This window comes from Blennius ocellaris, assembly GCF_963422515.1.
Source record: "Blennius ocellaris genome assembly, chromosome: 23".
Lineage (NCBI taxonomy): Eukaryota > Metazoa > Chordata > Actinopteri > Blenniiformes > Blenniidae > Blennius > Blennius ocellaris.
Genome location: NC_137672.1, coordinates 12453895 through 12470740, shown reverse-complemented (window position 1 = coordinate 12470740; position 16846 = coordinate 12453895). Strand labels below are relative to the sequence as shown.

The following is a 16846-nucleotide window of genomic DNA, read 5'->3' as shown; positions in this document are numbered from 1 at the left end:
CACATGTTTGAGTGCATGCAGTGGCAAATCTCAACATTAATTTCTATGTTACATATAGAGTCATGAATAACTTGCTGACTTCAGAGTCTGGTATGTGTGGTGTATTTATGTTATCTATGACTGAGCTATTCCTGGTATCTTGAGCCATTCTGCATGAACTTCATTTAAGAGTAACCCAAGTCAGCTAAACACCTCTGGCTAAAACTGCCTTTCTATGTTTAACTGTTGCCATCTCATTTCCCAGTAGATTTGCCCATGTACTGAGCCAAATATAGTTAATTGCGCCAATGGTTCATGGGGCTGTAAAAGTTGGTGGATACCAATTCCTTATTTGTGGGTTTTGTAACTTGTCCCAGGCGGCTGCACTTCTTCAATTTCAGCATACATTCAAAGCTCTGGTGAAATATACATAATTAAGAAAATCCTTTACTTGTTCCTGGAACTGGATGAATTTTCTTAACTATAAATACATTAGTGGGGTCATGTGTACCATATTTATTCTTGCCTGACTAAATATAAACAAGGCCTGTCTGTGCAATGTTATCCATAACAGTGTGATGCAACCCTCCGAAACCCCTCTGAAATTGTTCCTAAAATATACATGAAAAGGGAACGGAAAGATATACCCGTTCTTCTGTGTCGGCTGTTTGAAGACCCAAGCACAACTTTCATCTGTCATCACTAAACTATCAAAATGAGGATATAAAGAAAGGACAGGTGGGAGACAAAAAAAAAAAAGAGACTCATGCGAATAGAGTTGTCAGCATTGCTAGCGCCACTGAGCCACATCTGTGTGAGCAACCTCCCCATTCCGGTATGATGAAAAAAATGACAAAACACCAAGTTCTCTCTTAAGTCCGGGCAGGTCTGGCATAGACAGGACCAGGAAAGGCTGCTGCTCACATTAATGTCTAATACTCGCTCATTTCTTTCCCACACAGAGCTCTGTATTCCCCTCGGGCTACCATTTGCTTTGCAAAATGCATGCATGAAATTCTTGAGACCAGCCTCCCCATGAGAGTCTAAATAATAGATTACCAACACAGCATCCAGCCTGCGCTATAACTTCAGCCCCAACTGTCTGGCCTCATTAGTGAGGGAAGTGTAAAAGATAGCCAGCTGCTAGCCCAGGTGACGGCACTCAGCTCTGGCCTTTGGCAGTAGTGGCCCACCCTAAAGAGAATATACGGCGTCTCGCTCGTGCAATTCATCTTGTAATCCGCCTTAAAGCTGCTAAGCTTCCGTTGAAGGCAAATGAATGGTGACCAATGTGAAGAAAGATGGAGACAGAGGGAGAGGAGGGTGAAAAGTTCCTGTGAGCAGCCCAGAGATTGAAGAAAAGGACTCAAGTGTGGAAGATTCATCTGTAAGGAATGAAAGGTGGTTGGTTTGGGCTGTCTGGGCAGAACCAGAGGTGACCTAAGCCATTTTCATCCACTGATTGTCCCCCCCCATTCCTCCCTCCTTCTGCCCCTCCCTCCATCTTTTTTCACTCTCTCTTCAGCAGCTCTGTCTCTCTCACCCTCTCTCTCCATGTCTGCTTCCAAATGGCAGTCATTATACCGGACATGAAAAGTCATTTTAGTTCCGCCTGGCTTCTTCAAAGCAGCTAGCTATAATTGCAGATTGAGTAGAGGGAGAATGCCGGGGTAACAGAGAATTTAAACACTGACTCCTAACCTTGCAGTGATGCAGAAATGTAAATTTGAATTTAAAAACAGGATGGTGAAACAAGGAATACAACAGAACTAATATTTACATCATGTGGACGCCACCCTACTCACATATCCATATTCCTTTTGTATTATATTTCTCACTTTGAGATATGCATATGCATTAAAAGATCCTGGTGTGGACAAGTGGGTGCCAGACATGGGAGCGGACTGGTGAGGAACTGGCTCATATTACAACACGTGTCACTTCAAGAACTGTGGCACAAATTGGGGAAACACTTCCAAATTACGAAAAATCTATCTCCTATTAAATGCATTCCTCATTCGTGAAATTGCTATGTGACAATGTCACTGCACTTTTTAATGGAATTCTCTCATCGTTGCCAGTTCCAGGAGGACTCTGCAAAATGCAAATGTACAACAAATACTAATACCCTGTGTTCTTAAGCTTCATTTAAGATCAGTCATTTTCTTTTATGCAAATAACGTCTCATCAATGTGCAGCAATAAACACTATGTGTGCCTTATTCCTGTGCTTGTATGTATGTCTCTGTGTGTGCGTAAGCGTGTGTGTGTGTGTGGGCTTGTGTGTTACAAATCGAGCTCCCAAACACTTTACAGTCCCTGAGGGTCATATATACGTAGCTCTTTGCCAGTTTACGAGGTAGCCACCAGTCTGAGCTGAGCACCCCTCCCTTGCACTTATCTCTGGCACCCTTATATTTGGCACAGCAGGTAGTGTAATTGTTCTCGGAAAGAGCCATCAACTAAAGCCTCCATTTTTGACTTCTTGTCGCAAAGACTTTTATCATAACACCCCATTTTTACCCGGCTCCAGGCTCTCCGACTGCAGAGCGCCTCTGAACAAAAGTGCTTTGGCCAAGTCATTTCCTTTTGATGGGGAACGGAGGGGTGTTGAGCAAGTAAGGATGTGATACAGAACATAGACTGGAAAATATGTTGTCTATACCGGATCATACTTGCTGTCCGCTCCAGCGCCCCCAATCTATGAAATGCAAACCACCGCCAGCTATCTTGTGAGTAAAAACAAATTCTAAAACTGTCATACTTTAATTGAAATTCCATCACTTGTGTGGCTTCTATTGTGGAATAATTTGATAAAGCTGTGTGACATGAATGCACAGAGCAGCCCGCCACTTCCATTTCTTCCTCCAGCTTTCATTTCCTCATTCTGCTGGTTATTCAAATGAACCTCAGTGGATTTTGCCCTCAGCCTTTCCCAAAAAATTTAGATAAGGGGAAATGAGACAATGGGAAGGGCATATAAAGAAATTATGTTTTGGGTTGCAAAACAATCACAATGAAGCCCTTAAAAATCTCACCAATGAACCGGTTTATTACCCATCACCTTCGTTTCCACAATATGTTAGGCTAGAATCACAGTTCGCTTCCATTTTTCTTCTAATTACCCTGGACTCTCAAAGAGTGACAGGCTGTTAGCTGCTCGATGGGGATGATCCAAAATGGAGGTCAAGGGCAGAATTAGAATCCTCTGCTAGTGCCACTGACCCCGATCCAAATCCATACTAGCATACTCCCTCCCCCTTCTGTCTTCACAACTGGCTACAGGCATTTGGCATCCATCATATCTTCTGAAACCCAATATGCAAGCAATGGACAGCTGCGTGAGGAAAGCAGTCTGCCCCATTTTTGCCACGTTGGTGCTCCCCCCGTACTCACGCCCGCAGGCATCGCCTCAAGGCAAAGCTTTCCCAGTTAAACCATGTTAAAAGTGACACGGTGCTTTTACATTAGAATAGATACAACCACATTTCACAAAGGGAGATGCATGTCGTGAGGGTTAAGATGAGAAGGCACACGGAACGGCAAAGACTTTTCCCATCATACCCCCTATGTACAAAGAGAAATGGCACACAAGACAGATGAAAAGTGAAGGAACATAAATTGAGAATAGGCTTGCCTATAGCTCTGTGTTCCCTCCTCTGCCAAATTATATTTACGCCTTAGCTTTCTGCCCTGACAGGGTGATGGACAGTAGAGGTGATTTTTGCCTGGGCATGAAAATAGGCTTCTTATTATTCCAACCCAGTGGCAACTTGAATATCAATAAAAACTGCTAGCGTTCCCCTATGTGTAAAACCAATGCCCCGTAGCGGTGGTTTTTATCAAGCAACCCACCCTTGACGCTAGTTATGCAGTACTAGAGGTTACGGGAGGAAATGCTTGCCAAGTAAATAAGTGAGTGAAGCGATTGAATAGAGGGGAAAAATACCGCGGGACCAGGGCCAAAGTGAACCAAGGGTAAAGTCATGATCACTTCATTATGCTGCGGTGCAGCTCAGTGTTGTGCGAAATCAAACTGCTCTCTCATTTGTCACAATGCATCAAGCTGGCGCCTGTGATGTGGTTTTGTAGTCAGCGAGCCCCCGACGCACAAGTGCACACAGGAGTTGATTAACATTAGAAACCTTAACTGCATGATACATAAAATGCACACAAGCATACATTCGCGCAATACAACCCTTTTGCCTCCCTCCTTAACAGTGTGATATCCACCAGTCAAACTTCTCTCTCGCATCTGACAACCACCCACCCAGCCAGCTCGCCAGGCTGCCTGCCTGCCAGTCAGTGGGTTGCTGTTAAGGGCCATTGTTGGCACAAAATAAACTGGAATACACCCACTGGATTACAGAGGGCAAGCAGTGAGGGGGGGGTGATTGCTAACAGACCTATTGGCACTCCATCTCCTCCAGTTCCAACACCACGGCGCCTGATAATTGTGGCCTCTGTGTTTACGTATCCATTTTTGTAATGTAAGTGTTGATTTCTCATTCCACACTCGTAATAGAGGCCCTGGCCTTGAAATTCCTGAAGTTATGCTCTCTCTCTCTCACACACACACACACGCACATGTGTACACACACACTCTGTGATAGAAAACAAACTTTTTTTCTCGCTTTTTTTTTCTTTCTCCCTCTCAACTCTTGCAAATAAACCCGTGAGTCAGAGCAACTTGGCTGTAGTGAGACAATGGGACTGCAAGGTGCAGGCACACTTGTTTGTAAGAGGTTTTGGCTTTGATCCAGAGTAGGACATGGACGAAGAATCACTCAAAACCGCCTTAAAAAAATAAAAAGAGCCTTTTCACATTAAATTCACTGCTGTGTGATGATTGATCCCTACGTCCGACCAGCTTGTGTAATAGCAGCGACACCATAAGCATAATGCTTTGGAAAAATTCACTGGGGAAGTAAAAAAGAAAAGTAATCAAAGCGACATTGTTGACTTCTATCCAACATTAAATGGTGAAGATGCCCCGCTGTCCCTTCCAGACATTGTCAAAAATGGAGGATATGATTTCAGAATGTGCTTGAGGCACAAAAAGTTGGAGAAAAGATCAGCAAGAGCGCAAAGATGGCCCAGGTCCCTCATAGGCACTTTCTCTACTCCTATCATTCTTCAATTTAATAGCTTATGTGCCATGAACTGTTTGTGCGCGCGCACACACACACACACACACACACACACACACACACACACACACACACACACACACACACACACACACACACACACACACACACACACACACACACACATCGCTATATATGGATGAATGCCACACAAAAGCGCTCCACCGTTTACATTATAAATACACATGTGCTTTATCATAGTTTGCAGTTAAATGTTTCTGATGGCCAAAAAGCAGGATGAACATTGAGAGTTGGAATGAAGATGGCCGCATCCCTGCCGCTTTTTGATGACTGAGGCGCTTTGTTCCTTTTCAGCGACTTTGGACAGCAGCACTTAGACCGAGCAGCAGCCACCTTTAGTGCATGTCCACCCCCCCCCCCCCCCCCCCCCCCCCCCCCCACCGCCTCCTCTTTTGAGTGCAGCTGTCACAACAGCAAAATTGGAAATCGAACGTGTGTTGACAGCGTGAATTGCGCTGTGTCAAATTTGGGCAAGTGCTAACTGTTGAAGCTAAGAACTGTAAAACATGGAGGACAGTGGGGGAGGCCAGGGTGGGCGCTAGCTCGGTATAAACTCGGAAATGCTTGATCAAACACACCTGCACGCCTGTGTGCTTGTCTCAACCCATGCATGTTGAAACACACCTTTACTGCCCCCCCTCCTCCTTGAATCACTGGCGTTTCATTTGTCCAACAGACAAATGTGGTCACAGGTAATCAGCTCCAAAGCATTTGATCTTTTGCAATAGAAAGCCACTCGTCATGCAACGCATGCCATTTCTGACTATTAATAATCTCATCGATGTAAATAAGGAAGACATTTATTTTTAATCTGAAATTCTAAAGTTTTCTTTTTTCAGAGTAAAGCTATTTACGTTTACCTTGTAAACAAAACAAGGAGGTATCATAGTTCTGACAACCCCATCTGTACAGCCAGTGCACCCCTTTACTGCATTACCGTCCCTGGTTGCAGAGAATGAGTCCCCTAGTGGCCCAACAGGCGCACTGAGCACAGGTGGTGCGCACTTGGACGACGGGAAATAAAGGTTCACTTTCACCCGATTGACAAGAGCGACTCTGCGCCTGTCTCACTTACGATGCAGGGGATAGAAAATAATGTAGAGTGAACCTATGGAGAAAAAAAATGTATGTATATATACATATATATGTGTGTGTGTGTGTGTCAGCTCTTTAAAAAAAAAAAAAAAACTTGTTCAACTTTTAACCTACCCCCCCCTCCAAGCGAAAAATTAAAAAGGAAAATAAAGCGATCTAAAATAAGACAAGTGAGATGAGGGATCTCTAGGGAGGTGCAGGAATGCACTTTGAAAAGATTCCACTGGAAAGGCTTCCACAACTCTGAAAGGATGCTCTAAATGAACTGTATTTACATGACAGCGCCACAGCTTCAAAGTAAGCTGAAAATAAACGTGCAAAAGCTGGCTGCCTTTGCTCGCTTCGAAGGCACGACGCAGAACAAATATTTAGCAGCTTCTTTTTCAATTCAGTACAGACGCTATTGATGTGAAATTATTAGGATGTGTCGAGGTAATTGCAGATTTTTGCCTTCGAGCGCACAGCACGATAATAATATCCCACCTGCACATAGACAATACAATCGATGTGCATTAACATATTTATGACAATATTAAATAGTTATTAGGACGTGTTTGATACCGATCTTTGCGCTCTAACGTGGCTCTGAAGGCGCTGCCGTGACGGTTGTTGCGCGCACCTCCAGTGATAAACTGCGTAAAAAAAGATATGATCGACACAAAGCAAACAGCTGGATCACGTATAAGCAGCCTGTGTGCACTGAGACACGGATCTGTGTCCACATGATGGGCAAAGGGCGCAGCAAAATAAATAAATAAAAATGTTTGTGGCAACTTTACCGGGTTCTAATACGCACACCTGAAATCACTGCGGCAGCCACTTCCCACTGTAATAACCTCCAAACTCCCAGGATCGTCACACAGGCTTACCTTATCACCATTTTGCGACCACTTTGTAACTCAGTCTCTCCAGTGTTTTGTTGGGGTTATTTTTGCGTCAAGAGAACTCGTGAGTGTGTTTCTTTCTCTCTTGTTTTCTTTTTTTTAAATCCAGTAACGGCAGCTGAGTCCCGGGGAAATAAAATTAAAGCGCAGGAAAGAAATCCCGTCCTCAGGTCTTCCTCTTCTTCTCCTCCTCCTGTTCCCGTGTTTTCGCTCTTATTTCTTCTCCTCCTGTCGTCCGTCACCCACGCGCTCGCGACGGTCGTGGAGATGGTGCGAAAAAAAAAAAAAAAACACGCACGTGGTGCGCGTATGATATATTCTCTCTGGTCAGAGCCTTGTCTGTGTAGTGCTCGTTAGATCTTCATTGGATTGAACGTGGCGAGACTGTGGTTGTGTTTGGGAGAGTGCGGTGTGGCTGGGACACACGGCCACCTCTCTCTCCCTCTCTCCCTCTCTCTCAACCCTCTTTTCTCACTCTCCCGGTATGTCTGCTTGTCTCGTTCTCTCCGCGCGACCAGTGCGCACGAACTTCGATGCGTGTGCTTGCGTGGGCGCGTGCATCTGTTTGTGCGCACTTGTGTGTGTAAGAGAAGGGGGAGTGGGGAGCCGGTGACGTCACTGAGCGAGGTCCCACACTGCCAGCTCTCCTGGATCCCCCCCCCCCCCCCCCCCCAAGTCCACTGCAGGAATGTGCACTTGGACATGACTCTGTTTTTAGGAACACTCGTGTTAAAGATACCTTATTAAGTCTTACTCAATAATTATTTACAAATGTTAAACTGTGAGAAAGTGAATGGTTATGTCACTGTTCCTCCATGCTGCTTAGATAGACTGTCATTTCTGTGATTTGGGAGTAACCCATGGGCTTTGGTTTAAATCTTGACATTTCATGTGAGGAAACCAGGCTCGAATCCTGGTGTCCACGACATGAACTATTTAAATTATGTTTGTTGCAATTCCACACACCTCTGGAGATAACCATAATTATATAACATATAATTTGATATAACATATCCATAATTCAAAGTCAACATTAAAATGTGCTATATCATTAATGTATATTAATGATATTTATAACCATTGGATGCTACGTGCTTCGCAATTCCCCACTTTAAAATGTGAACCATTTTTTGGTTAGGCATAGCTTTTCGTTTTTTCCTCCCTTGCTAAATGCTTCATTCAGGTGATGAGAGTTGAAGGAAAGAAAACTTTGCATCGCACAAAAGCAACGGTCTTAAAACTTAACAGAATAATTTCAGCATATGTTATACAATTGTCATCAGTGTGTGATTATTAATTTGGAACAAAGAGAAGGAAATGTTGGCAAATACACGGAAACCATGTTTCTATGGCAAGTGGCTGCTGATTTAAAGTTCTGATTTTGAAATTCTAATGCAAACATGTCATAAGCCTTTACATTCTGACAGCCCATAATACTTAAGTCGAATTGTAAGATACTCAGGTTATAAAAATGTGGCATACAAATGGCACATACAAGCATCAAACAATTACTCACTGAATTCAGTTCCTGGACTTGCTTAATATTATTGTAATGTGATATTTTCCTTTAAAGTTCTTCTCTCGCTAGATAGTTTTACCTATAACTGTTGAACAAGTACATATCTACATACATACATAAGAAATTACTTAATAATTTGCAAATAAATTAATAAATTGCACAACTGAATAAAGTCTGTTTGTTTTTTCTTTTCATTCAGGATATTTTGCTCATAACTGTAAAAAAAATTTTTTTAAAAGAAAAAGTGTCACATTTACACAGGTTTTATCTGTGTTATGTCTGAATCAATGCGTGTACATTTTCATTATTTCCATAAAGTTCTGTAACAGAAATTATTTCATTGCGGAGGACGCAAAAAGGAAATAATTTGTGAGCAAAAAAGTCTGGATTTCCACCGTAATACATATATTACTATGAATTATAAATTTTTTAAATCTAGTTCTTTTTAATCTCCATGTAGATAAGATGCAAATCCTGGTATGATAAGACTTGTAATTTCAGAGAAAACTTCAAAAACAAATGCCATTTCATATGCTGATATCACCAATATTAAGAAAGACGTGTTGTGTTCTATGACCGTAGATGTACACACATGGTTTGTTTTTTTATTGAAGGTATTGCCTTCTCATAACCTGCCCTCACACACTGCATTGCATACTTTCAAGGTCAGCCTGTTGTACAGCAGCCTCTATAATCCCACTGTAATGATTACACATTTCACGTAATGATTCCAAGTCGTGATCCATTTGCATCCAAGCCACTGAACAGACAAAATGTTGCACAACAATGGAGTAATGCTGCTCCTGATAACGCAGTCAAGTGCACCTTCGTCTGATGTAGAGCTACAGGAAAAAAAAAAAAATAATAACAGCAACGGCCTGAGGAGACAGATGACTATGACCAATTGTGTTTTTGAGAAAAGTTGCTTCTGTGGCACCAACCCAAACCCTCTGATGAACAACCTCGCCCTGCAGACACAAGCATCCAGCATCCCGCAATGGTGCACTGAAAGACGGGAGAGACGGACTGCTGCAGTCACCAGATCTGTTTTCTTACCTGCACTCAGACATGTCATGTGTCTGATTGAGTAACTGTGATGGTGATTTATACCTGCAAATTATAGCCGGCTCCATTTTCCGAGGGCAGAATTTGATACGGTCTCTGCATGAAGATTCAGGAGCCAAAATAAACTGTTGGTTTTGCGACAATGAACAATGGGGGAACTCGATGAAATTACTGTTATGTGAACTATTGGCCTCGAACGCTGGCTATGAGAGAGAGCTCTGTGGGTGTGGGATTGTTTTGTCTCGAGGCACGGCGTACTTTAGATCACAAATGTCTGATTATCAGACTATAATAGCAGCAATTGTTTGGAAATTATTCATAATAATGAGGTGTGCGGAGACAAAGTTGGAACACACTTTTGGTGGTGAGGAAGATAAGTTGTTCAAAAACATTCCTCCCTTGAATGTCTTCATGTATAAATCTTGGTTGACTTTGAGGAAATGATTCCGGCCTTTTGTCCGTGGCCTGCTGACAGTCGCCCCTGATTCATGAATGTAAGATTTTTTTTCCCTCCAAATCCTTTCACCATATTCTTGATATTTGTATATAATTTGATGACACTAGTTATTGGATTTACCTTTCTGTTCTGAATCTAACCTTGTGCTTTCATATTATTGGCACCATGTATGGCAATAATACAGCAGCACTTGTTGATAAATGGGGAAAGGGTAAGATTTATCAAAAAGCCTGCCTCGCTGCCTTATTGTGGCTGAACTTTGTTGTCTTACAGAAGTCTATAAACCAACTGTCCTTCAGTAGGAAGGATCCAAATGAGAGAAAACTAACTTGCCACGCTGGGAAAATGCATTATAACTCACTGCAGCATTACTTATTAAATTTCAACACTGTAGGAGGGACCTTTTAAAAAGACTCTCGTCTAGAAAATGTTTTGTTTGTTGGAGTACAATGACAAAACATTAGTGGTAGTAAGTCCACAGTATGTGATATACAGCCAAAGGCATGTTTACATCTATTTGTGTGTGGGGGTCACTCAAACTGTGCCAATGATTGACATCTGTGATGTAAATATAATGCAAATGCTGACAGCAATGCTAAAGGTTATGTCAGTGTGCGCTTGCTTTGGATGAATAATGGAAGCAAACGCTTTTGATGTATGTGTTCCCCCATGTACCTGCCCACATGATACCTCTGTGGAGATTCAGACCTTACAAAACTAATTAGCACTGAATACTGTCATTACTTAGAAAATAGTTTAAAATTACTTTATTTTGTTTCTTATTTTAGGAGGAAAAAACATAATCCGAGTGAGATGGTGAATAAATTACATGCCAAACTCAATGATGAGCCCTAGTTATTTTTAAGAATATTTAAATATTGGACTGTTTTCAGTTACGTACACTTTTAAAACCGGAGATACATATTTTAGGAACAATAGGATGTAATGGTGTGAAATTTTGCTGAGACATTCACGGTGCTGGCAAGGTGAATGGATTAATTTGGATCATTCTTAGTTGGCAGTTCCACATGTTCCACAATGAAAGAAAACAAAACGTATATATATATATATATATATATATATATTTTTTTTTTTTTGTAATACCAAAGATAGCATAAGCTGTAATCCAAAATGAATGTCTACCTTTGGTCATCACACTATTTTCCCTAAGAAATGTTTTTGTAGAGGTCAAATTTAAATTCGAAGTTTCAACAAAAAGCAAAACAAGCTAACTTCACGAGTCAGTGTACATAATTGAATATAATCAGTCTCCATTGTCGGTGAATTTGCTGACATTGATAATATAGTAAACATTGTACAAGCTCAATTTCAAAACAACATGCCAAGTTGTAAAGTGTGACATTGTCGTTTTGGGGAAAAAAAGACAAGTATGCAAAGTTTGTATGTTTTTTTTTTTAAGTAGCACATGTTAAAACATTAGGACAGAGCTCTAAACCATTGGCAGATCATAGTATTAAATTCCCCAACTGGCAACAGGTCAACAAAATGCAACAGGAATATTTTGACAAACTGAGCCAGAAAAGTCTCCAATCAGTTCATCAATCAATAGCATTGTAATCTAAAGACTATGGAACAATTTCTCACCATTTAAATTACATAATGGAGTCGAAGCCCGACACTCTACCAAACACCACTGTATTGTCTCTGGATCACTGAGTGACATTAATGTCTGTGAATGCAATGCTTCTTGCATCATGCATAGAAGAACAAACAAACTTCTTTGCAATGAAGCTCAGATTACGTTGACCTGAAAGGGGGGGGGGATACAATGGAATACTGACATTGGAAACCTTGAGCCATGCCTTGTTTTGCAGATTTAAGAGATGGGGGATCCACCTTATCAGTGCACAAGTCAACAGACAGCCTGCTTTATTGTTTAGGGTTGGGTTGATAAATGCATCACGTGAGCATCAAAAGCACATGTTGAATTTGTATTTGGAGGTCTCACTCCCCACAACACCTGCAGCTCCTTCATTTGGGATACGGAATTTGACAGTTTCTAACTCTCCAACCAAGTATTCAAAAAATCCTGTATTCTGGCTTGCATGATAGTATAAAAGCCCTCAGGCATTCAATATGGTGACTGCACATGTACATGGTTTGAGGATCAGCTGTGAGTATCCTAGCATGTAAAAAAAAAAAAAAAAAAAAAAAAGAAGAAACAAGTTCCCTGAGAGATGTTGGCATGGCCCTTCAGGTTCTTTCTCTTTTTCAACTATGTAAAGTGATTTTCAAATGGTATGAGTCCTTGGTAGCTCTTTTGTGTCATGGTGATAAGGCTGGTCAATGTTTTGTCCTTAAGTGAAAGCCTTCTCTCAGCAGCACCTTAAGCGTTAGCCTTGTGAAAAATATCAAGCTTACTGGAGAAGGCAAGATGATTCATTGATATGGCTTCAGTTTACAGGGGGCCATATTTTATTTTATTTTTTTTTATTTATTATGTTTTACCCCCTCAGAGAATAATACTACACCTTATTCATCATATAATTATATTGTATATCAGCTGTAAACCCTTGGGTTTAGTAACAGGAATAAGATAAAGAAACAAAAACAAAAAACTAACAAGATGATTGATTTTCTGAGTTGTAAGAAAAGAGGTCTGCTTTTAGTCTGCTTTAAGACGTCCCAAGCAATGCTTGTCAGATAAATTTGAACTAAGGTGCCACTGTGGGCTCAAACTGGATTTTGTAGCTCAAACAAGTGTAAGTCAAGTGCATTGTAACACAGTCTAATAAATGCTGGATTACTATCACACTTGGAATTTGACAGGACTTGGAACATTTTGTAAAAAAAAAACTCAGGTTTGCATACACAATAGGGGATTTCACATTTTATGCCGGACAAACGTGAAGATGCAATATATTTCACTGTCAATCTCGGTGTCGCCTGAGGTGCAGGTCTTTTCACCCATGACAGGCTGCTGGCACTTTACAAATGACTGTCAGTCAAGTCATTACTCAAGTTTGTGTGACCCAAAGACAACACTGTGTATAATGCTGCAGAGAAGAGAGACAGCTTGTCTGAATCAAAAACAAAGATTTTTTTTTTTTTACCAGCTCCTCACACAGCAGGGTTGGTGCATTTACAGTCTGTACCTCCCCCACATCCCCACATCCTTGATCAAGTAAATCAGCCATCGTAAAATTAATTTCCCCATCAAGCGAGACCCGCGCTCTTTGGGATAACAATCTATCTTAAGCGGATAAATCTAATCCAATGTGTTGAGACGGATGGAGATTGACTTGTTTATGGCCGCTGCCCAAGCAGTCAGGGGAAGGAGAGAGGGGTTAGCTGCTGGTGGTGGTGGTTGTGGGGGGGCGCTAAGAGCAACAAATGCCAAGGTGATATTACACATATTGCCAAGGCACAAGAAATGTAAGCCAACACCAAACTCTAGTCCTTGGCTGCGACATGTAATACTTCTCTCCCTCTTGGAATCTGTCATACATGACGGATGGTTGAACATACAGTCATGCTTTCATAAGGAATTAACATCCAGTCGAAACTGAATAACTTAATAGTCGCAGAGTTCATCACAGACAAAACACAACTTTATGACTTGGTTAAATGATTGTAAAGCCTGAGAATGAGATTGTCTGCCATAATTATGTCCACATTGGGGAAGAAGTGGTTAAGTTATTTTGACAGATGCCAGACAGCTGTCTACCGAAGCTTACACAATCACTGATAACACCGGGGCAATTTACTCACTGACCTACATGGAAACTGCACAGTTGTTCTGCATATTTTCCTGGGCTCAATTTAAACAAACTGTGATGTCTCCTGAAGCCAGATCATTAAATTAACCCTGCTTAGGTTTCAATTGAGTCCTCTGGAGAGTTACGTGGATGTGAGAAGATTTTCTAATGAGTGAATGTCAAAATAAAGTGCTAATAATCACAAGGTTTTAAATAAAAAAAAGTTTAAAAAAGGAATTATGTCTCACAATCGTAGTATCTGAAAGCTGCAGTGAACGAGTGTACTAATTTGAATAATCTCTGTAATGCAACATTATCATGACTCAATGAGCAATAATTGATCTTAAATTCAGAGTGAACTTTCTGAGTAGCCCGAAGTTGCACAAACTCATCAGGACTATGTGGGTGTTGCGCGATCAGATTTGATTGACACCGCTGGCAACATCTTGATTCTGAAGTTGTTCAACTACGATTGCACAGGCATATATGACATTGACATTTTTTTTAGCTGGGTCCTGCCCACTTAAAACCGGTGAGAAAAGCACTGATTGACAACACAAATATAGACATTGTCTGTTCAAACTTGGGCATGAAATGTTGTGTGGGACATTGAAGGCCCCATCATTCTGAAGGGGGGATAAAAAAAAAAAAGTTGTCAAAAATATGTTCTTCAAATGTTTCAAACATTGCGGCTCTGCAGGCTTGCTGAACCTGGTGGCACTCCTGTAGTTATATATTAGCTCTTACTGTAGGTGCTGCCAAGTGTTTCATAACAGGTGTTAACTATATATGCCGATGTGTCACAATGCATACAGAGGTGAGAGCATAGTCTGAAAATGCGTCAGATCAGAGGAGCTGACTGAAAGCCAACATTTCATATTTGTCAGCTGTGATTAGTTTTCAAGTGTTCACTACATGACATTAATGTGCGACCATGCAGGCTGGCGTGACTACAGACTGTGTTGTCAAGAGGCTACATCTATTTAACAAGTGTGATATTTTTGTGTGGTGCAGTTCACCGCATAACAGCACATTATAAACGGGCGGGCACAGAGAAGGTCACAGCAGATTGACAATGAGAACACAATAGGTATCTCTCCTAAGGAGTGCAACTTGACCTCTGACATGACCTGAATGGATCTGCCTACCTCGAAGCGCACTGTGACGAGGGCTGCATGCACACTCATCTTTTCTGGAAGTGCTGAGTCATGAGTGGTCAATATCACCTTATTATGATGTCAAACAGAATCAGGTTCACAGCGAGGCTTGCGGATGGGGCCTCGGGTTGATTTAGTTTAGCGTTGGCGCGGGGTGCAATGAGCTGAAAAGCAATTAGGTCCATTAAGAGATCAACTGGGATGGCACGAGCAGCCATGGTGTGCAGCAGCCGGTGCACATAGACAAAGAGAGAGATAAAGGTAGTGGGGGAGAAGAGGTTTAGACAGATTGAGTCAACTCCTGCTTGACAGAGTTGCTCTGTGGAACTCATTTCAGGACATCTGTCTGGTGAAACAGTGCACATTTGGATCTGAAAGTGTGTGAGGTGGAGGGATATGCATAGAACCCATGGATTCAAGAAAAGTAGAAAAAAAACAAGGTGGAAGTGTATGACGAGAGTGTTTTTGTCTCATTGATCCAACTGTTTTATCAGCTAAAAGTCGCATGTGGCTGTTTCAGGCAAGTAAATTGTCAGGACTGTCTTCTCCCCTGTTCAAGTGGTACATACCATAGGTACTAATAGAGGCATTCATAGCTTACATCTTCAGTAAAATGATGTGCTGGTTTCATTCAAATACATCTCGAGCCAATGCATATGATCTCCCCATGCTCTGTGTGCACTTGCATACAGACATACTGGATAGATATGATGTATGGTTCGTCCTTCCATCGATCCATCCACTATACTGCTTGAGTTTTCAGATTCCTGGTCAGTTTGGCAGTCCATTACAGGGAAGCGCGCACACCTACACACACATGCATATTGCAGATTGCAGATTCAGAGTTTGAAATGTATCCTCTCAGAAAGGCCCCCAAATCTTGGATTTGAACCATATAACTTGCTGTGATTGTGCTCAACACTACATACCGTTTGTAACTCAATTATAGATGGTACCAAAACTGAAAACACATTAGTACTGGCTATTATTTAGTGGATTATAGTCTTGCAGTTCCAGGTCAATCCACTAAAGAAACTCATATAAGGATATTTCTATTTTAGATTTAAAAAAAAAATGCTAATGCATGTTGGTTATAAACAAAGAAAAGCACATATAACATGTGTATTTTTTACTTTTTACAACTCGCCTCTTTGACCAGTCAGTAGTTGTTGTTTATTATATTCAAAACGAATGAAAGAGATAGGGTCAGATAAGTAAAGTGCTGATAATTCTACCCATTATTTATTTATTTTTTACATCCCTGATGTCATACAGGTGTGTGTGTGTTTTTGTTTTTTTTTGGGTGGGGTGCACTCTGGCTTCCTGTCCCCCTCCACTCCCATCCATTGTCCTCTCATTTATTAACATTTCCCTCGTCTAAAAGCCCTTTACCTTCTACTGCCACACTCTTATTCCTGTTGCTCATTTATTTACTGATTCTCCACCTCACTGTCTACATCCCTTCCTTCGGCTCTCGACCTCTCCAGTCTAATAGTGACCCATACCTCATTTCTGCCTGTGCCTCTTTCTGTCATTCAGCCCCTCTCTCCTCATCCTTCCCGCCATTTCTTTCTTGGAGTACATGTGGGCATCAGGCATTTATGAGGAGCCTCTCACCATGGCCGATTGATCATGGCCATTGTTTGCGCTGCAGCCTCTTTTTTACAGTTCAGTGTTCATAAAAAGGAGCTTTTGTGACGCTGATCTGACAACCCCCCCACCCCAAAATATACCTTTGCTCTCTTTTTTTCCCTCCCTGTCCCCTCTTCATCCCTCACTTTCTCTGGCCAGTGATTCCCCC

At 41.6% G+C, this 16846-nt stretch overlaps 1 protein-coding gene across 4 annotated transcripts in view; it reads right to left on the bottom strand.

Annotated features, from left to right (window-relative positions):
* The window catches only part of LOC308146911 (receptor-type tyrosine-protein phosphatase delta), a 129934-nt gene extending 122408 nt beyond the window's left edge, over positions 1–7526 (bottom strand). For 2 of the 4 annotated variants that reach the window (XM_080518884.1, XM_080518885.1), the window contains exon 1: positions 7114–7526. The gene's annotated coding sequence lies outside the window, so the exon portion shown is untranslated. The remainder of the gene's footprint in view (positions 1–7113) is intronic. The other 2 variants (XM_080518883.1, XM_080518886.1) reach the window with 1 other exon arrangement.
* Positions 7527–16846: the final 9320 nt, after the last annotated feature.